This window comes from Microcaecilia unicolor, chromosome 14, assembly GCF_901765095.1.
Source record: "Microcaecilia unicolor chromosome 14, aMicUni1.1, whole genome shotgun sequence".
Classification (NCBI taxonomy): domain Eukaryota; kingdom Metazoa; phylum Chordata; class Amphibia; order Gymnophiona; family Siphonopidae; genus Microcaecilia; species Microcaecilia unicolor.
In genome coordinates, this window is record NC_044044.1 from 33,863,572 (window position 1) to 33,891,557 (window position 27,986).

General features: G+C 45.6%; 1 protein-coding gene and 1 pseudogene across 1 annotated transcript in view; one reads left to right on the plus strand and one right to left on the minus strand.

The window, feature by feature from the left end:
- Positions 1-27,986, plus strand: part of FOXJ2 (forkhead box J2) — a 584,760-nt gene that overhangs the window by 309,278 nt on the left and 247,496 nt on the right. The gene's annotated exons all lie outside the window — the stretch shown is intronic.
- LOC115457447 lies at positions 590-27,973 on the minus strand (annotated as a pseudogene).

The window sequence follows — 27,986 nt, forward strand, 5'->3', positions numbered from 1 at the left end:
TAGCAGAATAGACAGTGCTGTAAAAGAGGTTAAGTCTTTATGTCCTTACCTGGAGGGAACATCATGGCTCCCTGAGGTCCCCAACAGACAAAAACAGGAGCGGGGGAAGGACCGCATGCTGTCCTCAGGCTGTCAAGATCCCTCTCTTCTCCCACCCCTGGTTTTATGGCGTGAAGGCTGGGTTATCATTCCCCACTCCACCAATCACTTCGGCAGGTACATCCCACACCCCCCTTCCCTGCCCCCTCCTTTCCCAGTAGCCCTAGGTGTCAGCCTCGGACCCATGTGCCATTTCCCATGGTGGAGGGACATCTTGCTCAGCTGCATCTGGACCTGGCAGAGGCTAGTGAAACATCATGAGCTGAGATAGGTGGGGAAGGGTGGGGGATCCAGTCAGCAGGTCATTAAGTCTGTAAAGCACACTGGGATTTACGTTGTCATAGGAAAGAAGCTCCTCTAGTTCAGAGCTTCCTCCCCTCTGCTATCAGCTCAGAAAGATTTGCCGATGATTCACACCTATATCTCACACTCAAAAGTACATGTTTTATTTTATTAACCTTTGGTAGTCAGAAAATACAAGATGTTCAGGAAGCAGTGGAGAAGCCTCTTATGCAAAGTAATGCCCAGAAAGAGCATTACAGAGTCCGATATGAGAGGTTGGGGGAGGAAGGGGGGGCAAGAGAGACGATTGGCTGATAATTGACACTTCCAGATCTTGGCCGGGTACTGCAGAGCTAACCAACCCTACTGGAGACCCAGTCAGATTCCCAGCTCTATCCACCATTCAGGAGTCAGGAAACCAAGCTTCAAGTCAGTTTAGTATGACGTAGTGGGAAAACTGCAGGACAAGCTCAGCAATGGGGAGGTAGATGTTGGTTCCACCATATCATCCAAAAGCAACAGTAAGGCTATCAGAGGGCAGGTTCTGACCATCCTTATCCTAAAAAAGAAGGGAAAAAAATCCACAAATAAATTTTTCATCAGCAATTACTGGATGGTCTTGAAAGGAAGCTCTGGAAGGAGGGGGCATAGGACGAAGGTGAAAGGGGAGAGACTCAGAAGTAACCTGAGGAAATACGTCTTCACAGAAAGGTTGGTGAATTCATGGAACGGCCTCCCGGTGAAGGTCATGGAAGCAAAAACAGTATTTGAATTCAAGAGAGCTTGGAACAAGTACATAAGATTTCTGATAGGAAATGTGGTTGGGGGAGAGGGGCCTTGAAAAAATTGCATGGACACTAAGGGTGCCATGAACCAAAAAGTTTGGGTCTATCTGCTGCCATTTTTTCTACATTTCCATCTTCTCAATCCCCCCCCCCCCACCCCCCCCCCCCCCCCCCCCCCCCCCCCCCCCCCCCCCCCCCCCCCCCCCCCCCCCCCCCCCCCCCCCCCCCCCCCCCCCCCCACCACCCCCCCCCCACCCCACCAACAGTAATTTCGTATCTCGGTTGTTGCACCTGCTATTCCCCCTCCTGCCCTCTCTCTCTCCCCCCTCAGCAGTTTCCTGTATCTCTGGTTATTGCTCCTGTTTTTCCCCTCCTGCCTCTCTCTCTCCCCCCCTCAGAGTCCCTGTATCTCTGGTTATCCTTTCCCCCTCCTGCCTCTCTCTCTCCCCCCTCAGCAGTTCCTTGTATCTCTGGTTATTGCCCCCCTGCTATTCCCCTCCTGCCTCTCTCTCTCCCCCCTCAGCAGTTCCTGTATCTCTGGTTACTGCCCCTGCTATTCCCCTCCTGCCTCTCTCTCTCCCCCCCTCAGCAGTTTCTGTATCTCTGGTTACTGCCCCTGCTTTCGCCTCCCACCTTTCTCCTGGATTCAGACTTGGTTGGGGGCAATAATTCCTACCTCCGATGCAGGTGGTTCAGCAACTGGCAATGTATTCCACCTCTGCAAATTCATCTGTAAGAGAGAGAAGAGACATTTCTGCTCAGCAACAGAATCTGGTTATAGATCGGAGCCCCCTGCATTGCTAATGTCACATACCTGGCTTATAGTAATCATACACTCGGACTGTGGCCGGCTTTAAGTTCCCAATGTCATAGTCCCGGCTGAGGCTCAGTGTGTATTTTTGAGACTCCTTTTTCACCTGCACGACAGACAGATTGACAGAGGAACACGGCAGGTTTAGTTCCATGAGCGAGATGCCATGTTAGGGCGTGTGAGCGCCAAGGTCCAGAAAAACAAGAGCAAGACATATGAGGGGAAAGAGGTGGTGGTCCTGGGTGAAATGGAAGAGGAGAATGATAAGGTGACACTGGGTTGGGTTCTTACCTCATCCAGGTAGATGTTAATCAGCTCCTTCGTTGTATCTACACGTTTCACAAACGGTTGCTTCAGCTGTGGAGAGAACAAGAACAGAAAGTGTAGTTACTTACCTGTAACATAGGTTCTCCGTGGACAGCAGGATAAATCAGCCACATATAAGTGACGTCATCTGATGGTGCTGTCGAATGGGAGCCATCGGATGACGTCATTTATATATGGCTGACGCATCTTGCTTGTCCTAGGAGAAGCCATCTGTACCCCCACCATACGCCAGTGCTGCAGGCCATGAAGCATTACCACCACCACCCCCTCGAAACAGAGTTGCAATTGTTCGCACCAAGGTTCTGCCAGAGGTGCGAATTTAGTGCTGAGCAAAACCTAACTCTGGAACAGCAAGAGCAGACCTCAAATCCAGCACCAAGCAGAGATTAAATCCTACAGGAGTACAAAAAGTTTTAACCAGGACAGAACAGGGGCATTCCTCACCATCGCCTCTGTGTCGATCTGAGAGCTGTATCCGGACAACACCCTGATTTCCAAGATAGCCATGTTGGATTTGCTGCGACTCCCGATGTACCTTGGGGGTGGGGAATGAGAGGAGAATTAAGAGGTAGAACTACAAATAAGCAACCCGGTATCCTCTTCATATACTAACATGCGACTCCTGTGTGTCTCCTTCTCCCTTGCACGGTCTCACCATGTGACTGTTTTTTTTTCTCTCTCTCCCTCCCGACATCCCTGTTGCTGCTGCCAGTGAGTGTCCTAGACTCTCATACCTTACGGTCACCACCAAGTCGACAGTCCCAGCGTCTTGCCGGCCACACTTCCTCTGCGCCACCACGCTAAGGGTAAAGGTTGCCTGGTCCTTCACAGGAGGGATGTTATAACGTACCAGTGTCTAAAGGTGAGGGAACAAGGCAGACAGTGTCATTTATGTGGCAAAGCTGAAGTGGTCCTTTGTTCCTGTTATTAATCTCAAGCACAGTCACTGCCTGGCCAGCAGCATAAACAAAACGCAAGAGTCACCTTCTTCCTAACTGGGATTCATTAGCATCCTCTGCAGTGGATGCAGCATTACACCTGCATTGTGGGATTCTCACCTGGACAAACACGCAGCCCTTCCCACTGGCAGCCACCTGGTATGACCCTGGCACCTCTGGCAGTGCTGCTTGCTGTAGCACCAGGCGGTTCTCCTGGGTCACGTACGTCGTCAGCTGGAAACCATTCACGGATGAGAAGTACACAGTGATGTCACCCCCGCTACCAAAAGTGAATTCAGCAAACTTGGAGAGGGACTGGAGGGCAACCACGGTGTCCTGGAATGGAGAGAGGATTGCAGCGTGACGCCCAGAGTGATGGTGTCAGAAGTGGGATTGGAAGCACCTTCCCACATTGGATTGTGGCTAAAGAATCCATTCTCAAATGGAACAGGGACTTACTTGGGTGGAAGAGAAGCCCCCATAGGCATTCCGCTGTTTGGTTAACCATCTCACAATCGGTAAGACTTCATTGAGGTCAGTGGGGAAGACAGCTGAATTAGCAAGGTAAGCAAGAAGCACATAGGCGGTTGTTTCGACATCTGCTGCATAAGGAGTAGCCCAGTAAGAGTCAGTGTTGGAGGCTGTGCTGTGTAACTCCAATGTTTTCTCCACCTACAAGCAACAGGCAGATCTCAATTATAGGTACCAGTGGGGGAGGAAAGATCTCTCTACACCTTTCCTCTAGCATCTGGAAAAGGGAGTAGGGAGAGACCTTTGGAGGTCATTCAACTTATTCAAAATACTGCAATCCACCCGATTACTAATTTAAGAAAATATGATCGTGTAACACCACACCTCAAAAACGCTCATTGGCTACCAATTAAACGCTGTGTAACCTAAAATCTTACTTTTGATTCACAAGATCTTTGACACTGGAGAAACCGTCGTATCTCTCCAATAACTTAATTCCGTACAGTCCTTCAAGAAACTCTCCGGTCGGCTCCACAAAACCAGCTCGTAATCCCCTCTTATCGTGTTATAGTTCATGACCCTATCTTCTATCTTCTCAATCCTAGGACCACAACTTTACAAATGCTCTTCCAGGATCCCTAAGACTGCAATTATCCCTAGCCAAAGTTCAAGGCTGATCTTAAAACTTATCTTTTTGACGATGCTTTCCTCTGATATTTGCAGTTTAGATTCTGTTCGGGGTATCCACCTAACTTAAAGAGCCTCCCCTTCCCTTTTGTATCTTTACGCTTTCTTTCCTATTATTGTAGCTCTTGCCCCCCCCCCCCCCCCCCCCCCCCCCTAACCTGTATGGTTATTTTATAGCCATTCAATTTGTTTGTGCTATGTGTTAGATGGTAAACTACCCTGAAGGCTGCCAAAGAGCGAGGTAGTAAATTCTAAATAAACTTGGTAATTTGCTTAACTTGGTAACCCTATGGCTGTCTAGAAATGAAGCTGAAAATCCCTAGGGCTGGAAGGGGACTGCAGGAGATCTCCACTCCCTTCCAGCAGGCAAACTCCGCTCTGATTTTAGCCCACTGCTTTTTTTCCTGGCCTCAGAGAAGACAGTAGGTGACTGGAGAGTCTCCGATACCTGATTGAATGGCCTTGACATTTAACTTCTGGAGGACCTGGGTTCTACGGGTGGTGTCATTGGCCAGGGTGTAGGTATAGAACAGCAGAGCATGTGTGTAGGTGCTGGTCACATCAGAGAGGGCGAGGTTCAGAAACTGTAAACCATTTTTCACCATTGGGTCCTATTGCCGGGATTGAAGAGGGAAAAGGAATAAGAGAGTTGTATTAATGTATTTATAGAGAGAGCACCAGCTAACATCCTTTACCACACATGCAAACGGGAAAGCAAGAAAATAGCCCCCCACACAGCTGCAGGTGTGAGAGACAACTAGAACGGACACTTACACTGAGGGGCTTCCCCATCTCCAGCAATCCTGAAGTGATATATGCAGTGAGCGAGATTTCCATCATCCACACCGCCCTAAGACAGCGAGACGGTATAGTTACAATGCAACTTAAGATATGGGCAAACCCCAGAGCTGTGATGCAACCAATCTCTCTAGCAAGTTCATACTCTCATTAATATTAAAATACAAAAAAAATCCCCCCTAACGCCTGGGCTATACACCTGGACTTATGGTCAGTGATTTATTGGCTCCCAATTAGCTGTGGAAAAACTCATGACACAACCCAATGACATACTGCCTCTTAGGTCTGACATACTAACTGCTTGATACCTTTTCAACCAATAACAGAGCATGTTGATTTTGATTGGTCACAGGTCAAACGTCTAAAACATTGTGACATCACAAAGTCTCATACTTTTCAGTCTTTGGCTTCTGATTGGACTTGGAAGCTATCAGAAGTCAATTTGTAAATTTTGATTGGCCCCTCACAGATCAAAGGAAACATTGTGACATCATGGTCACAAATCCTCAGTTCCTGGTTTCTATTTGGACCTGGAAACTCTCGGAAGTCACGAGATCTGGGAAGGGATTGTGCTGCACCTTTCTGAGGAGAGATCTACCTCTTTATTAGGAGACAGCCAGTGTTGTCCCTACTATGGGGGAGAGGAAGGGGCCATCAAGATTTGGTAGGTGAGCTGAAGAACACCATCACCACTCCCCTGCTCCATCTCCCATGAAACCTACCTTCATAGAGGTGTGGAAGAGTTTGCCCACACTGGCAAAAGAGCCGTTAGCTTGCTGGTGGCTCCCCAGCCACGTCAAAGCCTGGTTAATGAGCTGCTCATCGATAAAGATGAAATGTTTGGCCTGGGCTAGGCACTTAACCACAAACGCAGTCAGCCTGGAGGGAGGGAGAGACACATTCAGTGGAACAGCAGTGAAATGAGAGCACTAGAATGACAAGCCACAAAGACATCTGTAACTCCTCTTCCAAAGTCATGAAACTGCAGAGAATCTCGGGACACCCCTGTGGTTGCTACTCACCATGTGTTCCCCTCAGCATCGCTGCTCCCAAAAGCGCTATATGAGCCGTCTTCATGTTTATAATTCAGCTCCTGCTGGTATCCTGCAAAGAGAAAGAAGATTGAGAGATATCCCAGAATTAAACAGCTGTTTACAGCCACTTGAAATCAGCGACTGACCTTTCTCCAGGTATTCATAAGCCCGTGTCCTGATCTCATCGTTCAGCTGTACAGTCTTTTCCAAGTAAAGCATAATGTAAATAAGTGGGGCAAAGATCACCATGTTCTGCTCTCCACATCCATAGGGCATCTGGATGAGCTGAGCCACGTTCTGCAGAGCTGATCCCATGATATCACCTGAGAGGGGAGAGAAAGACCTCTCATTACAGGGATGAAGGCAGCTTGAGGCAGCCAAAGAAGCTGGTGCTCTCTTCCAGGACCTGGCGCCAGAAATATGCACAGTGAACTTCCAGTTCTAGCCTCAGGCACCAGAGGTGGGGATATTTCTTTCATCACCAGCTGATAAAAATCAGAGTCTTTCTTACCCTGGACAGAGATCTGAGCTCGGGCAGACCCTTCTACCACGTTGGATGGAAGCTCGACGTTAATAGATTCTGTAACTGTAGAGCCTGGACAAAAGGAAAATTTTGAATTAAAAACCCAGGTAAAATTATTTCCAAAGCAGAATTAGTGAATCACAGTACAAGGGACACTGTCCTCTTTCTTTATATAATGCAGGTTTCAGGGGGTGGTTCCTGCAGGAGCTCTCAGTGCAGGGGACACTGTCCTTCTCTGTATCTAATGCAGGTTTCTGGGAATTCCTGCAGAATCTCACTCCATTCCTGCTTTCCATCTGCTTCATCTTTACCTTTTGGACAGAACATTGAGCTGTGAGTTTTCTCTTGCAGGACTCCCTCTGGCTGTTAGAGAAAAGAGAAACAGATGAAAGAGTTATAGGCCTTTCTGAACAAGGAATGGTAGACTAGTCTTACCCTCATGGTTAGAAATCAGGGGCTGATTTGTTTCGTCTATTTGCTGCATAAAGCCTTCTACATATCCGCTTGTGCCCCACCGAGTGTAAGCCAGCTAGTTTGGGGGTCACGGCTTGCACTGAGGACCCCCTGCAGCTCCCTTTTTGGTGTAGTTTGCTCTGGTTACAAAGCCAAAACTACAGAAACATGAGAAAAAGGTGGGAAGAGTCCAGCTTATCTCAAGTCCCTGTAAAGAAAAGAAAGATCTGGCCAGTGTTTCTCCTAATCAGTGCCTGAGTTGCAGGTTTCCTGTCCCTCACCTTAACCAGCAAGGACTTTATGAGGGTGTCCACACGGCCTTTTCTAGGCACAAAGACCTTTTCAGTCCCACAGCGCTCCTGTGGGGTATTGAGAGCCTCTGCGCTGACCGTGAAGTTTAGCAGACCTGGGGATGAAGAGGCACAATTAGAATTTCCATAATTTGCTTTTCAGTCAATCCCAGGGACATACACATGCACCCCTTCTCAGCTTGCCACTGCACCTAGCTTAGTAGACGTGATGTTCCAGGAAAAGGTCTTCGCTTCACCCCACACAAGCAACTGGTATACTGACAGCCCTGGCACTGAAGCACCTGGAAGTCCGTGGATTCCTTCAGAGTCAGTTTCATCTGCAAGAGAAAGAGGGCATCAGGCAATGTGAGAAGGGGTGAAAGGAGAGAGAAAGGTGGCTACAGGCAGGAACAAGGACAGGAACACTGTATCAGATGGCACTGAAGACAGTGGCAGTTGACCTCTTCCACTCCAACCCAAAGAAAATATCTTCCACTCCCGAGATCCTCTACAAAAAAATATAACTTTCTAGATACCTAACAAGCCCCTCCCTCACCCTACAATCCACACTTCCCCCATCCTTTCCTCCACCTTGATGCATCTTTTGAAGTAGTTGACGACGGTAGCCTTTAGGGGGAAACTCTCCCCTCGGATCAAGGAGTACGGCAGAGTCATTTCCACAAAGAAGGGTTTCAAGGCCGTCAGATTGGCCGTCTGTGAGATCCCAAAGCCAACGGAGGACATGCAGAACGCGGAGGCCTTCCATTCTGTGATGGTGTCTGGCATTGTGACCTTCAACTCCTTTGCCCCAGAATTGCTACAGAGAAGAAAAAAAAAGCAATGAATACAGGCAGAGAGTTGACTAAGAGGAAACTATAGAAAGGAAATTAATTCTATGCAAAGGCCTAGAGATATCTGAACAGGAGATGTTTGTGTAGAAAACCTCAATGCACAAAAATCTTTAAATAATTCTCACAATGGTGCAATGCAAAATGTATGTTTTTCCCAGGACTAACCAAGTAAGGAGCAGAAATAGCCTCCCCCTTTCCCCCTCCGAGGTGGCAGGAGCTCTACCTACCCAACTGGAACTAGATCCCACACCCAAGTCTCTGGGAAGTCCTTACGGACCTGCTTTTTTCCAGCAGGTGCTGCGCTGGTCTCTGTCACTTTGTTGGTATCTGGCACCGGTTCTGCCTCTACAGGTGAAGGATTAAAACATCAGAGAAATGAGTGAAAAAGGGACATGGGCTGGAGATGACGTGTGAAGGGATTCTGACACAACTCACTTCCATACTGAGGAGGACAATGGCTGCAAAAATTAGAGCAATTAAAAGCAAAAAAAAAAAAAGTTTTAAAAAAAAAAAAAAGCAAATGCTCACCTCCAAGGAGACTCAATGGCCTGTCCAGTCCCATCTCAATGTCTTTATACAGCCAAGGGAAGCGACAGACCACCGGGGCTTTTATATCATAGTTGGTCAGGCACTTTAATCCAGATTCCTGTTACACAGAGAAGAACCTCATGAGCCAGTGCAAGCGAACAAATCCTGTCCTTCTACCAGAAACACCGAGGAAGATGGTCTTTTGCAGCATTCCGACTGTGTAAGGGAAAACCCCTTACTCTACTACTACTACTAGTAATCCTTTCTATAGTGCTACTAGATGTACCCAGCATTATATAAAGCTACTTTCTCTGTCCCTAGAGGGCTCACAATCTAAGTTTTGGTACCTGGGGTAATGGAGGATTAAGTGACTTGCCCAAGGTCAAGAGGAACTGCAGTGGGAATCGAACCCATGTTGCCAGGATCAAAGCCTCCTTGCACAGTCCCCTGCTATTATCAATCCTCTTGCAGTCATTACATATTGCTGAAGCTGGAACCCAACCACCAAATTGCAGGTGATTTTAAAGTCAGCCAGAATTTCATGCCCTTAAAAAGCTGGATAACTGCTCTGGAAATGGTCTTATCTGCCTGCATTAGATGTTTGCAAATACCTACATCATTCTCCAGTAGGAATGTTCACACCTGCTTTTCCTTTGAAATCTATCATGGGATTTGCCCCTGCGCTTTCCGCAGCTGCTTTCTTCACGGGCAGAATCCACCGCTTATTTCTAGGATAATTCAATTGAAAAGACCACAGATTTACGTGTGGGGACTTTCCAAACAATACACTCTAAACCTTCTCCCAAACAACCATAGCGTTTTATATTATTTTCTTTTCCTTTTTCCTTTCCACTCACTGCAACAATGTAACTCTCGGTAGCATAAATTTCTCTAACATTGTGGGGGGTTTTTTAAAATATATTTTTCTGCTTCGGGGATCATCAGATACTAATGCTGCTCTGACCACGTGAAGACAACGTTCAATATTCACTGTCCATCCAGGAAAAAATGGTTGAGGCGCAAATCCTCACAGATCAACCCAAATTAGCTTTTTATCATATATGTAAATTTCTACTACTTGTGTTATCTATAGATTTTTTTTTTGTAATGTTTGGTTTCCAATAAATGCTTTGTAACATTTTTCTTAAAAATTGAACATTCATAACTACACTTATCGTTCATATCGGCAGCATTTTTAATCAACTGCACTTATCATTTATGAAACATACGTGCAGTTAAAAATGTTTAATTTTTAAGAAAAATATTACAAAACATTTATTGGAAACCAAAACGTTAAATACTACCCCTTCCTCTGCCTCAGTTTGTCTCAAGCTTTACAGTCTTCCTTGGGAAGCCGTTCCACGAATTCACCTCCCTTTCCATGAAGAAATATTTCCTTAGGCTACTCTCCTGAGTTTATCCTCGTTCACATTCATCGTTCCAGAGTTTCCTTTCGATTGAAAAAGAGACTGGCCTCCTGTACATTTTTCCTGGATGGACAGTGAATATTGAACTTTGTCTTCACATGGTCAGAGCAGCATTAGTATCTGATATATTAAAAAAATATATATTAAAATATATAAAAAAATATATTTAAAAAACCCCCCACAATGTTAGAGAAATTTATGCTACAGAGAGTTACATTGTTGCAGTGAGTGGAAAGGAAAAAGGAAAAGAAAAGAAAATATAAAACGCTATGGTTGTTTGGGACAAGGTTTAGAGTGTATTATTTCTAGGATAAGCAGCATAAAGTGTATTGTACTGTTTTGGGATCTTACCAGGTACTTGTGACCTGGATTGACAAAACAGGATGCTGGGTTTGATGGCCCTTCGGTCTATTCCAGTATGGCAACACTTATGTTGTTGCATTTAGGTTTTGAAAATGCAAAACAGAGCAATGTGTACATTTCCAGCCCCAGGGATGGCAGGCATTTCCCCAAAAGCCCATTTACCCGAGTAAATCATTATACACCCTGTTAACTGTCTTCTGGAAAAAGTTGTTCTGTTTATGTTCATCCCACTCACTGCTTATATCCCTTTAAAGCCAGCGTCAGAGAGAGCAGTGGGCAGGACAGTCTGCAGTGCAACGGAATGATGTCAGACCCCATGAGACTGGGTGTAACCAGATGACATGATACTGCCCTGCTGACATGGAACATCTGACTTAAAGGACAGACCAGTAGCCTGTTTTCCCAAACAGTGGCCAAGCCAGGTCACAAATGTACCTGGCAGAAACCCAAATAGTAGCAACATTCCAGAACCTCAAAGAGCAGCAAGATTCCAGAATCCCAAAGAGCAACAAGATTCCAGAATCCCAAACAGTAACAAGATTCCGGAATCTCAAAGAGTAACAACAAGATTCCGGAATCTCAGAGTAACAAGATTCCAGAATCCCAAAGAGTAACAACAAGATTCCGGAATCTCAAAGAGTAACAATTTCCCGGAATACCAAAGAATAACAAGATTCCATGCTACAGTCCCATGGGAAAAGCAGTGGCGGCATCACAGTTGCCACACCCCATTTTTACATGTTCTATCCTGCAACCGGATAACCAGACACGCTGGAAATTGTATTTGTAGTAGATGAATGTTCTGGTTTAGATGATGTCATCTTTCCTGTCTTTAACGGAGTTCCTTTCTTGTTTGAGTGTTTTCAGATTGTACACTTACTGCCTAGGAATGCATTATCACTTACAGGCAGTATAAAAAGTTTAATAAACAAACATCCATGAAAACAAGTCATCTCGACACCCACCTTGAAGAGACTGAAGACATCCGAAGCCACAGTATATTGTGGAAACCAGATAGATCGTTTCTGACGGCTTGCATCCAGTAGGATGGGAATGGGAAAGGATCTGGGTCGCGGCCAAGGATTCCAGCATGAGTTATAATCCTGCTCTTCCACCTGATAGGGGTATCCGCCCCCGTACGAGAAGCCAAAGAGATCATAGACCTGAGGGACACAGAGTGAGAAAAGAAAAGGAATGAGTGGGAACTCATCTGCCCGTCTCCACCTCTCCCTCCTCCAGTCTTCCTCATCTCTCAGCTTTGTCCCGCTTTCTGTGTCCAGAAACACACAGGGTCATTTTATAACAGGTCACCTAGATGGATGCCCGTGCATCTTTACAACACAGCAGCACAAATCCTGCAGAAATCACTCCTAAAACAAAAGCGCAGATTATGCAGGTGTAAATTATTTTTCTGTATTTTGTAATCTATACGTGTAAACTTCAAATGTGTCCAAAGCCCTCCCTAAAAAACTAGTATGTGCTTGTACATGACAGGTCATTTTATCCGAGGTATATACACACCAAAATTACCCTCACAACCAGCTCTGTATGCCCAGTGGGGCAGATTCAGGATTTCAGTCGCAAACTTCCCACCTAAACCAACCTCTCCTCCTCCCCCATTCTCTATTTCTGTGGATAACACTCTCATCCTTCCTGTCTCATCTGCTCGTAACCTTGGGGTCATTGTCAACTCCTCCCTCTCCTTCTCTGCACATATTCAACAGATTGCTAAAACCTGTTGTTTCTTCCTCTATAATATCGCCAAAATTTGCCCTCTCCTTTCTGAGCACGCTACCAGAACCCTCATCCACACTCTCATCACCTCTCGCTTGGACTACTGCAACTTGCTTCTCACAGGTATCTCACTCAGCCATCTCTCTCCTCTTCAACCTGTTCAAAATTCTGCTGCACGATTAATATTTCGCCAAAGTCGCTATGCCCATATCAGCCCTCTTCTGAAGTCTCACTTCACTGGCTCCCTATCCGTTTCCATATACAGTTCAAGCTCCTCTTATTAACCTATAAGTGCATTCACTCTGCTGCCCCTCACTACCTCTCCACCCTCATCTCTCCCTACACTCCTTCCCAGGAACTCCGTTCACTAGGCAAATCTAATTGCACCCTTCTCCTCCATCGCTAACTCCAGACTCCGTTCCTTTTATCTCGCCGCACCTTATGCCTGGAATAGACTTCCTGAGCCATTACGTGAAGCTCCATCCCTGGCCGCCTTCAAATCCGGGCTAAAGGCCTACCTGTTTGATGCTGCTTTTAATTCCTAACTTGTCACTTGCTCGTAACCTTTATCTTGTCTTCCTCTCTTCAATAGTCCCTTTCCCTATGTGTCCTTCTGTCTGTCCTACCCTTATCCCTTATTGGTCCTGTCTTTCTGTCCTGATCTAGATTGTAAGCTCTTTTGAGCAGGGACTGTCTTTTATTCATGTTCAATTGTGAAGTGCTGCGTACGACTGGTAGCGCTATAGAAATGATTTGTAGTAGTAGTAGTAGTAAACTCTCTCCATCATCCACTGTCAGTCGCTGTCTCTACATCTGGGAGGGTTACATAGTAACATACATAGTAGATGACGGCAGAAAAAGACCTGCATGGTCCATCCAGTCTGCCCAAGACAAACTCATATGTGTATACCTTACCTTGAATTTGTACCTGTCCTTTTCAGGGCACAGACCGTATAAGTCTGCCCAGCAGTATTTCCCGCCTCCCAACCACCAGTCCCGCCTCCCATCATCGGCTCTGGCACAGACCGTATAAGTCTGCCCTCCCCTATCCTAGCCTCCCAACCACCACCCCCTCTTCCCCCCACCTGCTCCACCACCCAATTTCAGCTAAGCTTCTGAGGATCCATTCCTTCTGCACAGGATTCCTCTATGCATATCCCACGCATGTTTGAACTCCGTTACCGTTTTCATCTCCACCACCTCCCGCGGGAAGGCATTCCAAGCGTCCACCACCCTCTCCGTGAAAAAATACTTCCTGATATCTTTCCTGAGTCTGCCCCCCTTCAATCTCATTTCATGTCCTTTCATTCTACTGCCTTCCCATCTCCGGAAAAGATTCGTTTGCGGATTAATACCTTTCAAATATTTGAATGTCTGTATCATATCACCCCTGTTTCTCCTTTCCTCCAGAGTATACATGTTTAGTTCAGCAAGTCTCTCCTCATACGTCTTGTAATGCAAATCCCATACCATCCTCGTAGCTTTTCTTTGCACCGCTTCCATTTTTTAAACATCCTTCGCAAGATACGGCCTCCAAAACTGAACACAATACTCCAGGTGGGGCCTCACCAACGTCTTATACAGGGGCACCAACGTCTTATACAGGGTTACACTCTAATGGCATTTCTACAACTGGGGCGCCTGGATGCCCAGAGTCCATTATAGAATAATGAGGTAACCTGGTATCTGTGCACTTATCTAGCCATATGCCTGTCGTACAGGAGCCACGTAAATTCAGCGGGGTGCCTGTAAATGTCATGCATACAAACCCCTGGCATTTACACGCTATGTAAGTAACACACACCAATACACAATACCCCTAGGAGCCCCCACTGGTGCCTTTGCACGATAAATGCTAGCATTCTATAAATTTCCACGTACAAGGGGGCGGGTATATGCGGGTGCCTTTCAGTGTGACACCAGAGCTCCCTCTAGCGGAAGGGCACATACTCACAGTCTGGTTGGAGAGCTCGCTCTCAGGTTTCAGAAGCAGCACGCTCTGATCCACAGCTCGGATGCCGCACAGCGACCCTGGGGCTGCACTCAGCTGCAGCCCAATTCTCGATCCCGGCAGGTCTTCCGCCACTGAGAACCCGATGGTCACCTGCAAGGCACAGGAGGTAAGCAGATGACGACAGGGAGCCACAGATCTGCAGCAAGCTGGGACGCCTGCTGTTTTGTTTGGAGCAAACATCCCACAGGATTTTCTGGAAAGGTTTGTGCAGCGCTGCGTACGCCTTGTAGCGCTATAGAAATGCTAAATAGTAGTAGTAGTAGTTTGGCTGTTGCACCAGTTTTAATGTGGAAACTAGACCCCCACCCCCATCCCCCAGGACAAGATGCAGCTACTTTTAACACTGCACAGATAAAGGGGAAGGGAAAGGGGGAAAGGGAAATGGGACTTGATATACTGCCTTTCTGTAGTATTTTGCAACTACATTTAAAGCAGTTTACATAGTATATACAGGTACTTATTTGTACCTCGGGCAATGGAGAGTTAAGTGACTTGCCCAGAGTCACAAGGAGCTGCAGTGGGAATCGAACCCACTTCCCCACGATCAAAGTCCGCTGCACTAACCGCTAGGCTACTCCTCCACTCCTAAAGGCTAACTTGCAAGCTTTTTGCACTTTGTCCAAATTTGTATCCAAACTGGGAACTGACCAATGATCCTGTAGTGCATCAGTCTCCAGTTCTCACCTGGTTTTTGAAGCACATTGACACCTGAAACTCAGCCCTATCAGCGGTGACCCCACCTTGGGGAACTATTGTATACACCAGGAGACTAGCGACTGGAGCCAGGTCAGAGGTGAAGGTCACGGAGATGGTGAAGGAGCTCGTAAGTGCTGAAAGAGGGTAAAGCACAGGAGGAGGAATGACAATGTATCGCCGGCCCCAAGGACGGTATTCAACCTGCTTTCCCTCAACCCCCATTTTCTGGCTCTCTGTCCCACTTCTCCATAATCTTTCTAATGTTTTCCGTGTCTCTTTCTTAAATCTTCTCTACTTTTTCTTCGCCCCTTTAAACCTTCATTGACTTCTATTCTACCATGTTCTGACTTTTTGTTTTTTAAATATCTTCTATACATCCAATAAAACACATTAGCCCCAAACTTCACCCTTATAAATCTTCCTTGGCAGCAGGGATCTGTCATATTCAACCTTATTCACAAGCTCTCCTCCATTCAACATAAGAAGCCCCAATTTTCTGAAGCTTATCCACCACCCAGCTGTCATCTTGCTGAAAACATAAATATTCCAAAGCTGTATAGGGAAGACGGACAAAGTCAACAAGGCTGAATTCATCCCCAACCTGGTGATCTTGCACCTTACAAGAAGTCTGTTCAGTGCCTTATCCACCTTCCCATGCACATCTAACGATAGATAACTGCTTAGTGTTTGTTTTAAATGATTTGCAGTATATCAAAATAAATATGAATTATGAACTTTAAGTGGATCTCATTCATACAGCAAAATGTTTCTTCCAGAATATTTTTAAAGTAGAACATTCCCGCAAAATATGTAGCATCATGCCTTCCCTTCAACTCTTTCGAACTGATCGATCCATTTTGCGCAACATTGTTGAAAAAGCACTTCCTCCCTCCCTCCCTCCTCAGTTTCCCTCCCCCTCTAGGCTGCTCCCTTAGTCTTCTGGCATTAGAGAGGTGACTCAATTCCTTTGTGCCCCCCCTTTACTGGAGGTTTGACTTACAGCCAACAGTAGAGACAGTCTTCTGCCCATGGACAACCACGCCACCTTTCCCCATGGCCTAAGGAAGGAAAAAAGAGACACATGTGAATGACAACCTACAATAATAGCATTTTTAAAAATAGTGAACCGGTGGGACATACTGGGAAAACTTTTACTTCATCCCAAAATATCACGATTCTCTTCTTTCTTGCTAGCTAGTTAGCTATTGCACTGATATACCACTTTTTCCCAAAATCCTTAAGCCCAAAGAAAACAATGAAAGAAGCAAAAAAGGTTTCAAGGTACAGACAAACCTTTTAAGAAATAAAATGTCTTCAAATTTCAGCGAAATATAAGAATGAGACAGCCACATTCCCTTGCAACCAGCCCCAGCAGAGAACTAGCCCTGAAATCCCCACAACCCTCATGATGTGCCTTAGCAGAAATACTTCTAGGTCACCCACAATTCTTTGCTATGTCCCCCATCCCCATCCTGGTACTCACAGAGTAATAAATGGTCAACTGCTTGGCTTGTCCTAGGTCACTCCTATCAAGAGTGTAGTCAACCTGGATGTCCTGCTTCTGCCCACAGGCTAAGGTCCCTGAAATGGGACGAATGTGTAGGAAGCTCTTGGCGCTGGAGTATAAGGGTTGCACTGTGTAGTAGGCATGTTGGTAATACGCAGTAACCTTCCCCTCTTGGTAGGCAGGGTCTTTAAGAACAAGCTTGCCCTGAAAGCATTGAATAGAAGGTGTGCGAGGCAAACACATGGTAAGCACAATGAAAATAGGTACTCGCTGTCCTACAAAGATCAAGGAAGATAGCTAAGCATCAATACAAGTCATTACTGAACTAGGGTGGTCCAAAGACATCAAAGCTCCAGACCTTTACATCACCACAAGGAACACACCCAAATCCTCACCTGAAGGTTTACGGAATTATTCCAGTCTGAGGTGTCCAGAGTGAAGGTCACCATTCCCTGGCTGTCTGTTAAAAAACTTTTCTCAGTTTGGCTGACTTGCCCATCAATTTGAACAGTAAGGTAAACTTTCTGGTTCTTCAACACAGCACCATCAGGACCCTGAGCTTTCATCTAAAGGGAGAAAAAAAGCATTAAAGCCAAGAAGATCCTTCCTCCAGAGTACTTCACCATCATTCACATATCCTGACTGACTGTACGTTTCAGAAAAGGTTACGGCTGCCCTGATATTCAATGATAAGGAATTTATCACACTCCCAGTGGACTGGCTGTATGCTTCAGATTGGTACAGCCATGACCTATGTTCAACAAGAAGGCATTTATGACACTTTAATAACCTCAGTGGAAGTGGAAACCTCTTTCAAAGCCTCACCTGCCCCGTGTAGGCAACTCCTGCGTGATAAGCCTTGTCCATGTTCACAAACGTCACGGTGCCAGCAGTGAAGGAGAATGAAAAAGTGCTGCTGGCTTTTGAGACCACACCTTTAGAAAAAGATGAAACGTTTGTAATTTTTTCAGAAGCATGTCTTTGCACCCTGCATATGTCCCATTACAGTAATCAAGGCGACTAAGGACTAGTGACTGAGTTAAACTACGAAATACTTCCCTAGGGAAATAAGGTTTTATGCGTTTTAGCTTCTAAAGAGAGAAGAACATTTGTCTGGTGGTAGAGTTCGTTTGCTGCTCCAGAGTTAAGTGTCTATCAACAATTACACCTAATATTTTTAGAGACTCGGAGATCGGTAAGACAAGCTCAGGTGTGATTAATGTGGAGGTTGTGAACTTGTTATAGGGAATGGAGAGGACAAGGCAATGTGTTTTCTCGGCATTGAATTTGAATTTAAAAGTGTTGGCCCAATCTAGCATGGTGTGCAACCCAAGCTGTATTTCATTGGACCCTAGGCTCTCTCTACCAGTCCCCTCCCTATCCAAGGCTCCGATACTCTACTTTCTCTCTCATTATCCCCACCCTAGGGTACCTTAATACTCTCTGATCTTCTCATCGCTCCCCACCACTTTGGGCAATGCCTGTGAGTGATCATAAAGTCCCCAGTCCCCCATCCAGCACATCAATGAGTGGTGGCTGTGAGGGTAATTGTACATTTTTATATTGTTGCTGTTTTTAATTGGGTTTTCTTTTTTCTTATGTTTTTAGGTAATATTTTTGTTTATTTGATATTATGTTATGTGGTGTTATGATTTGGTCCTAGCACCTGGATATGAGTGTGAAAACATAAATTCAAACAAATGTTTTCCATACGGGGAACCCAAAACAGAAGAACAGTTGCATGTTTCTTTCTGCGGCAGAGAAGATGCAATCATTGGGCCAAGAGCATCCGATCTGAACCAAGGAAACAGAACTGAAAATTACGCAACATGGGCTGTACGTGTGATCCGACCACAGCTCCAGCTCTGAGTCAGTCCAGGTTTTACAACAGTGCATCCTGGAGCTCGTAATTCCCGCTTTCATGAACAGCTTGGATGCTTTCTTAATGTCCTAAGCTATGTGGTCATCATAAGTAAAAAGCTGAATGACTTATGGATCCACAAGAAGCCACAGGTAGGGACCTGCTCGAGGTCACTCTGCTCACCTGTTCCGTCCTCCACAAAGATGGCTTCTCCATCCAAGGATTGGCCGTACTGATAACCGGTAAGGCTGTATGAGCCTGTGATGACTGTGGCAGTGAGACAGCCAGTCCTGTCAGTCTGTAGAAAGCAGGGAAAGAAAGAATCTAGTGAATTCCTTTGATATTTACAGAGCCCTCATGCCTTCCCACTACGCTCTCTGACCAAGTCCCAGCCCAAGCATTTTAAGCACTCCAGACTCCTCCTAATGGATCTGAGTAGCTAGTAAAACCCATAAGACTTCCAGACACCACACAAATCTGCAAGTGCTACCTGAGAGACAGCATCAGAATATCGTGATCAGACTGGCTGAGAAGGTGGGGGGTTGGGGATGGCACACACCACATGGTATCGGCACCTCGGTGCTCCCTGTGCTACTCACCTGACCGGTGAAGTTCTGGCAGATATCCTGGAGGTTTCCGTGTGAGTCACCGTAATAGTACGGGTAAGGTTTTTGACACAGGGACACCTGTACGCTTCCCAGCACGGACTTCCCATATGTGTACCTGAATCCCAGAAGAAAAAAAAACAAAGTAGAAGAATATGAACTAGCACCCTTGTTTAATGTTTTGCAAACTTTTCTGACTTTTATGTAGACATAACCAAACCTGAAAAATGTGGTTCTTGTAGCTTGAATGCTGCACACAAAAAGACCATTCGCACCAACTACTAATCTCTGAATGTTTCTATGGTAGCTGCTTTGGTTTAAAGTGGGATATCAGTTTGTAAAATAAAATAAAATAAATACTACCCCTTCCTCTGCCTTAGTTTGTCTCAAGCTTTACAGTCTTCCTTGGGAAGCCGTTCCACGAATTCACCTCCCTTTCCATGAAGAAATATTTCCTTAGGCTACTCTCCTGAGTTTATCCTCGTTCACACTCATGGTTCCAGAGTTTCCTTTCGATTGAAAGAGAGACTGGCCTCCTGTACTTTTATGCCGTGTAGCTATTTAAATGCCTCTATGATGTCTTCCACCTTTCTTCCAAAGTATTCATTATTGAAATCTGTAAGTCTGTCCCCGTACGCTTTATGATGAAGACCGATGACTATTTTTGTAGCTGCCCTCTACACCGACTCCAACCTGTTTATATCTTGCATCCCAGGATGAAATTATAAAATAAAATCTATGGCACCTGCTTGCTTACTGACCCCAGGGAGCCCTGCACAGTATCAGAAAGGATGGGCTGACTGTAAGCGTTACCATTTCTAATGAGTGAAGGAGTGGCCTAGTGGTTAGAGTGGTGGACTTTGGTCCTAGGGAACTGGGTTCGATTCCCACTGCAGGCACAGGCAGCTCCTTGTGACTCTGGGCAAGTCACTTAACCCTCCATTGCCCCAGGTACATAATATGTATATAATATGTAAGCCACATTCAGTGGCGTACCAAGGGGGGGCGGTGGGGGCAGTCCACCCCGGGTGTACGCCACTGGGGGGGGGTGCCACGCGCCTGTCGGCTCTTCGTTTTCATGCTCCCTTTTGCCCAGGAACAGGTTACTTCCTGTTCCGGGGCAGAGGGAGCATGAAAATGAAGAGCCGGCAGGCGTGCGGCACCCCCCCTCCAGTGGCGTGCACCCGGGGGGGGTTCTTTCACCAGGGGGGGGCATCGCGCTGTTCCGGGGGGGGCGCTGCACCCGGGGGGTGGGGTGCATCGGCGATGCGCCCTGGGTGTCAGCCCCCCTAGGAACGCCACTGGCCGCATTGAGCCTGCCATGAGTGGGAAAGCACGGGGTACAAATGTAATAAAAATAAAATAATTGAATTGCCTGTTTTTTTTTTAAATTTCTAGATTTCCCTTTCCAGTTTTAATACAAGGCGTTAACCACCATGTTTTCAGGTATGACAAGTCCCCCTGCTCCTTATGACAAAATGGGGCCATAATCGAAAGTGCTCCCACTGGTACAGACTCCGTGAACACATTTTACCTGCAGGGTTTTCACCCATAAAATCAGGTCTGCGCAGACTGCATAAGGTTACCTGCAGAGATGCCTCCATCTTCCACATCTGAAAACCATGCAATTTGGATTACAGAAGACTGCACACTTTATTCAGGCTCCTGGCCCTCCCTCCTTTCTCAGAACGCCTCTAGGGTTTGGGCATATTTTACTCACACAGAATGGGCAACTTTTGCAACCCAGATTCTGAAGATAACATTTTTTTTTCTACTAGAAAGGATTTTGAATATAACACTAAGTGGATACCTGAGGGAATGCTTTCATGGCCTACCACATTTTTGGTAGCTAATCAAAAAATGTATTGTTAGTCCAATAAAAAAAGGTATCATTTTCTTGTCTATGTTTTATTTTATTTCTATTGATTACCTTCAAAAGTGGACTAACACAGCTACCACATCACTCTACTCAAGATGGAAGATACCACATATAGGCACATGAAAAAGCAAACGAACAAACTTTTTTTTTTGTGCAAATCAGACTCATTTCACAAAGGAAGCAATATATTAATCAGCCAGTAACTCACTCACGACACAATCCAATTGTGTCTTCACATCCCTCCTTCGTCCTACTCACCTGCCGCAGACTTTCAGCTGAAAGGTAGGATCCAGGGCATAGATCACCTGGGCAGGTTCCTCAAACGTTACCTCATATTTGGGCAACACTGATAAAGAAAAGAACAAATGTTAGAGTCACATCCGGCTCTTCCCTTCTTCTCACAAGAATGGGCTGCTTAGGGAATATGAGACGACTCCAGATCCTGCTACGACAGCTGAACTGTCCTGGTTTTCATCCATATTTGCACGGACTTCCCTTAAGGGGAAAGGGAAATGGGACTTGATATACCGCCTTTCTGAGGTTTTTGCAACTACATTCAAAGCGGTTTTACATATATTCAGGTACTTATTTGTACCTGAGGCAATGGAGGGTTAAGTGACTTGCCCAGAGTCACAAGGAGCTGCAGTGGGAATCGAACCCAGTTCCCCAGGATCAGAGTCCGCTGCACTAACCACTAGGCTACTCCTCCACTCATTCCACCAATAAGAACCAACCTCATCAGTGATGTCACAATGGCTTGATTGCCCAATACAGTTCCCCAGGATCAAATCCACTGCACTAACCACTAGGCTACTCCTCCACTCATTCCACCAATAAGAGCCAACCTCATCAGTGATGTCACAATGGCTTGATTGCCCGATACTTGGCTCACTTCTGATATTGTGATGTCATAAGGGAAAGGGGACTTGATATACCGCCTTTCTGAGGTTTTTGCAACTACATTCAAAGCGGTTTACATATGTTCAGGTACTTATTTTGTACCAGGAAATCGGAACTGTATTTTCCAACCTGAAATGGGGCAGAACCCTGCAACAGATGGGATCAGCTGCTCCTATCAGACAAGGAATCATCCTGCTAACACTCACTGGAGAGCGAAGAACAGACCTCTTCAAACATTACGTCCAGTAACGACGTGAGTTTATTACAGCAAAGGCGAACCCTTCTTTTTTCTTACCGTACTCATCCACTGTGAAGGGCGCCCGAGCCTTGTCTGTGTCCACAATAATCTCATAATCTCCCAGCGGTGGGTCTGGGGGAAGCGCAAAAGAAAGATCCACAATTCCCTGCTGCGGAGAAACATTCAGCCATTGCCGAATAACGTTCTCCTTTGGGTCCTGTGCCAACAGAAGAGATGAGCGATAGATCAGGGTCATACAGGACAAACCAGGTCTGGTTGTACGTGAACCCCCATTCACTTACCCCCTAACTCTAGATAGTTGTGTGCCCAAATTTCTAACATGCAAATTTGTGCCCACAACTTAGAGAGCAAGATCAGCTGCCACATAATTTGAATTAATTAGCTGCTAATTGAACTTAACCAATTATTGGTTATAATTGGTACAAATTAACCAGATTCACACATAACCGCTCTTAGATGGCAATTGTATAAAGTTGCATGCTTAAATTCCATGGAGTGCGCTACTTCAAGGGAGGAGGTATGGACCTGGGAGGGGCAGTTACACGCGACAATATTATCATAGTTGAGCAGAAGAATTTATGCCAGCCATTGAGCGAGTCTGCTCTTTTGCTTTTTTTTTTTCTTTCTTGCACCTGCCCTCTGGAACTCGCTTCCTCAATATTTAAGGCTCAAGGATTCCTACATATCTTTTCGAGCCTTGCTGAATTCTGAAGTGGGGGAGGGAGAATGCTATGTGACCGCTTCTCGTAGGTGCACTTAGGTTTTTAAGTCAAAGTTTTGTGATTGGATGAAGGACCCAGTTGAATATTTGCAATGCTGTTGAGTGATCTTGAGTGATTGAGCTTTCCTATCGATATAATGGTGTTCATTTTGGGGGATTTTTATAGCAATTTTAGATATTGTAAACCGTTTTGATTTGCTCACAACAGAAGCAGTATAGTAAAAACAATAAACGATATATGTGGACTTCTACTGGAGTCATACAATGGTGACTTCACGCTCAACTGCCATTACAGAGTTTGCACTTAGCATGCAATATCCCAGCATCTAACTTTAGGGATTTTTTTTAAAGATAATTAACACCCTTATCATATACTGGGCTCGCAGGTCCTGTTCGCCTTCCATGACTCGGACCTGCAAAATCTTCCTCCGAGCTGATCTTCCACCCCATGACCTGCACCTCACAGGCTGACCAGCTGCCTCTGCTATTTCAGGTCAGGGAAATCTAGCCATGATTTTATTTTCCACTGTATGCTGAGGTCTGTACATAAGTACGTAAGTATTGCTATACTGGGACAGACGAAAGGCCCATCAAGCCCAGCATCCTGTTTCCAGGAGTGGCCATTCCAGGTCACAAATACCTGTCAAGATCCCCAAAAAAGTACAAAACATTTTATGCTGCTTATCCCAGAAATAGTGGATTTTCCCCAAGTCCAATTTAATAATGATCTATGGACTTTTCGTTTAGGAAGCCGTCCAAACCTTTTTTAAACTCTGCCAAGCTAACCGCCTTTACCACATTTTCTGGCAACGAATTCCAGAGTTGAATTACATGTAAGGAAGTAATGCACAAAGACACACAGAGAAGCCTTCTCGTGACACTTACCTGAAGCTTCACCACTGAGTACTGTCAAGACAAAAAGAGACACACACAATCAGAGGGGAAATTACCCTAAATTGTTTGTCCCTGCCCAAGTGAGTGGAGATCATATGTTTATTACAACCACTGTGAATGGTTAGAAACTTCATGAGCCTAGAGGTCACTTGTGATCTTTCACAAGTTTGTGATCTATAAAAACTTTATTCTTATTTAAGGTCATGGACACAGGGTTGGATTCTCACATGGGATCTCTGCGTGTCCCAGCATTTATTCCCCCCCCCCCCCCCCACTCCCACTGCACAGTCTTAACCTATCTGCGTGCTCACACATAGGCCAGAAGCTCACTGGTGAAGGGGGTCTTTTATTAAAATTAGCATGAGGCAGAGAAAGAAGATGTGTCAGAGGTACACATTACCTTGGTATTGATCTGCATGAAGTCGCTGCTCAGACTCACAATGCGAGCATTCACTAGAATACAGAGAGAAAGAATTAGTAATTCCTCCTAAAAGCACAGAAACATCTGTCAAAGCCAGTGCTAGAGGTGACAGGCTCTGCGTATAACCTTGCCCCTTCCTCTTACCTGTCTGTCCAGGTTTGTAAATTGGTTTGTCAGTCTGCACAAAAGTCCCATTCCTGGATCTCTGGATAAGGACCATCTTCTTCTCTTCCAGCTCTCCAACGATAACTCGAAAAGCTGCAACCTGCTCTGAGCCTTCCAGAGGAGCTGGGACCTTTGAAAAGGAGGGATTGGGAAAGGGATAAAGATGACTAAGCCCCCTGCCTCCTCACAAAGTCATGCAAAATGCCAGGTGCTGCAGGCTTCAAGGACTGTGCTCCATGTTCACTCCTAACATCCAGGGATTAGTGCCCCCACTTCCAACCCCAGCAGGCCACATCTGCATAAGCCAACTAACCTGTTTTCTAACTCACAGTAGAGGAGTGTGGTAGCCGTGTTAGTCCACTCTTAAGGTTATCAATAGAAATCAAACAAAATAAAACATGGAAAAGAAAATAAGATGATCCCTTTTTTATTGGACATAACTTAATACATTTCTTGATTAGCTTTCCAAGGTTGCCCTTCGTCAGATCGGAAATAAGCAAATGTGCTAGCTGACAGTGTATATAAGTGAAAACATTCAAGCATTACTATGACAGTCTGACAGGGTGGGAGGATGGGGTGGGTAGGAGGTATGCATGGGGACATCAAAGCAAATCATTGATATTCTAACAGGATGGGTGTGGGTAGGTGAGGGGTGGGGTGATCAACAGAGACATACAGCTTTATGGTTTATAATGGGCTAGGAACCCCAGGTCCTTGTTAAGTCCTTTCTGTTGGGTGTTAAAATATTCAATCATACTGACTTCAAAGGTCTTACGTTCTTGTATGGTTTTAAAGTTACCTTTCAGGATTCTCACTGTGAAGTCACTGGTACAGTGTCCTGGTCCTGTAAAATGCTAACTCACAGTGTAACTTGTATAATGCTTTCTGCCAACCATCAAGTACCGGGCCTGAGTGAACTTGACCACGGGTGCAAACCCAGGGGGTAAAAGTATCCACAGCCTGTGGTGGTCTCTTCCGATTACTGTTTTCTTAAAGACTTGACTATAGACACTGAATCTACTACAATAATAGATATTACCACTAATCATTTCTAAGTTGGAGAAAAGTTTAAGAGATTTTTGTCCAGGCGTTTAGTTTGCCTGACTTTGAGGGAAGGTCTTTAAAGGGTATTTATAGGGTGGTCTCTACTTTGCAATATTTTTTTGCAGGCATTTCTTTCCCATTTTCTGTAAACCGCCGTGATTACCTAAGCCAGGTGCTGTCGCAAAATTTAAGACACGGTAACAATAAAGCAACTACGAGGGTTTACACAGCACTGTACAGACACATTAAAAGGAGAGAGTCTGTGTCACAGAGTTTACAGTCTAGTCAAAGAAAACTATCTACTAATAACTGTTCAGAAACTGACACCTCACTGCCCCCTCCATAAACAGGGGTGACATGATGCAGACGTTCAAATATTTGAAAGGTATTAATCCGCAAACGAATCTTTTCCGGAGATGGGAAGGCGGTAGAACGAGAGGGCACGAAATGAGATTGAAGCGGGGGCAGACTCAGGAAAGATGTCAGGAAGTATTTCTTCACAGAAAGGGTGGTGGATGCTTGGAATGCCCTCCCGCGGGAGGTGGTGGAAATGAAAACGGTAACGGAGTTCAAACATGCGTGGGATAGGCATAAAGGAATCCTGTGCAGAAGGAATGGATCCTCAGAAGCTTAGCTGAAATTGGGTGGCGGAGCAGGTGGGGGGAAGAGGGGTTGGTGGTTGGGAGGCTAGGATAGGGGAGGGCAGACTTATACGGTCTGTAAAAGAGCCAGTGATGGGAGGCGGGACTGGTGGTTGGGAGGCGGGAAATACTGCTGGGCAGACTTATATGGTCTGTGCCCTGAAAAGGACAGGTACAAATTCAAGGTAAGGTATACACATATGAGTTTGTCTTGGGCAGACTGGATGGACCGTGCGGGTCTTTTTCTGCCGTCATCTACTATGTTACTATGTTACTGTACCCACTCAGCTTCCTGCTCACTCTCCTCACTATCCCTCTCCTCAAACACGAGTTGCACCATATAATTATATATGAAATACAGAACAGCTGTTCCCCCTCACTGTCCCCCAAATAGGAGTATATTAGGCATATGAACATAGTATAAATATACACCATGTATGTTACCATCTATTTATGCACCTTAATGCAATACCATTTGTAATTCTGTTACCCGGAAATGGCAACCGCCATTACGGCAAATGTAAGCCACATTGAGCCTGCAAATCGGTGGGAAAATGTGGGATACAAGATGTTCCTCTTGCTATGCCCTATGTACACACCTGGAAGTCCTTACATCCAGTGAGATCATCACTGAAAAACTTGTCCACCAAAGACAGCTTCAGGTCTCTGAGCTCGAGAGAGATGAGGATCCTCGGTCTCCCGCTTACTTCCTTCACATGGAAGCAGACTTTCTGGGAGGATGGAAACGACAGAAGCGCTGGAGCAGTTACCAGGTACTTCCTGCAAAAGAAGCAAAGGAGCAGAGACAGAGGGAAGGACAGGTGGTGAGATGGGGGGATTGGAGTTGACATACCGTCTTTCTGTGGTTACAAATCAAAGTGCTTTACATACTCTATACGGGCTCTTATTTTGTACCTGGGGCAATGGAAGGTTGAGTGACTAGACTAGTGTAGCGTAGCGTTTCCCAAGGCATGAACTTGATTTGAACATGCTGCCTCCACTACATGCAAATCTCTTTCATGTATATTCATTGTGGATATCCTGAAAACCTTACTGACAAGGGGTACTCCAGGACTGGATTTGGGAAACACACAGCAGGTGGATGATCTATTATGACCACAACTATAAAGCTCTTCTGATTGCCACTCTTCAAAAGCAAGAGATCTGTTCACATCGAATGTGTTAGAATGATACCCACATGCATAGCAGCCAGCTTTTCAAAATGATTAGGGGGTGCTACAATGCAAAACCAATTAACCCTCCCGAGACACAGTGAAGGAGCTTGCTCAATATTGGGGGTGTTCAGCTTCACAGAGCTGGCTCCTGAGTCTCCATGGGGTCCCGGCAAAGATCCAGGAAAGTAGCATACCCTCTTGTCTTCCTCTTACCCCCCAACAAGGTGACTAGATTAATTCCCAGACATTGGAAATAGAGTGATCCAGTCCTTGAATGCATACCAATTACCTCCTTGGACTCAATCCCACCCATGTCACAATTTCAAGACAGTTGCAAAGAATATACATGAGATATAGAACAATGCATAATGTAGGCAAATATATCGCATGTACAGTTATTGTAGATATCCTGAAAACCCCAATCATGGTGTGAGAACTAGTGCCCTTGTCTTCCGTCCCCCTAGAAAAACACCACAAGCTGTGAAATCCCTCAATGCGTTAAGGTAAAGCCAGGACTGGATTACTTAGTCCCTTGTACCTTTGGACAAATGCAGAGCTACTGTTGAACCTGTCCTTGCTGGCCTGGAGTAAACTGCTAACCATGAGATGCTAAGAAGACAACATAGGTGGAAAAAGGTGTCTTACAGGCCGGTAACTGGAGAGACTCCTATGGCTGTAAGAAGGAGGAGAGCACAGCTCAGGACAGCATTGTTTTTCATGTCTGCTTCCCGTGGATGTGTGTGTGAGAGAGGAGAACAAGGAGCAGCCTTTTCTTCCAAACTTCAGCAGCCTCCTGGGAAACC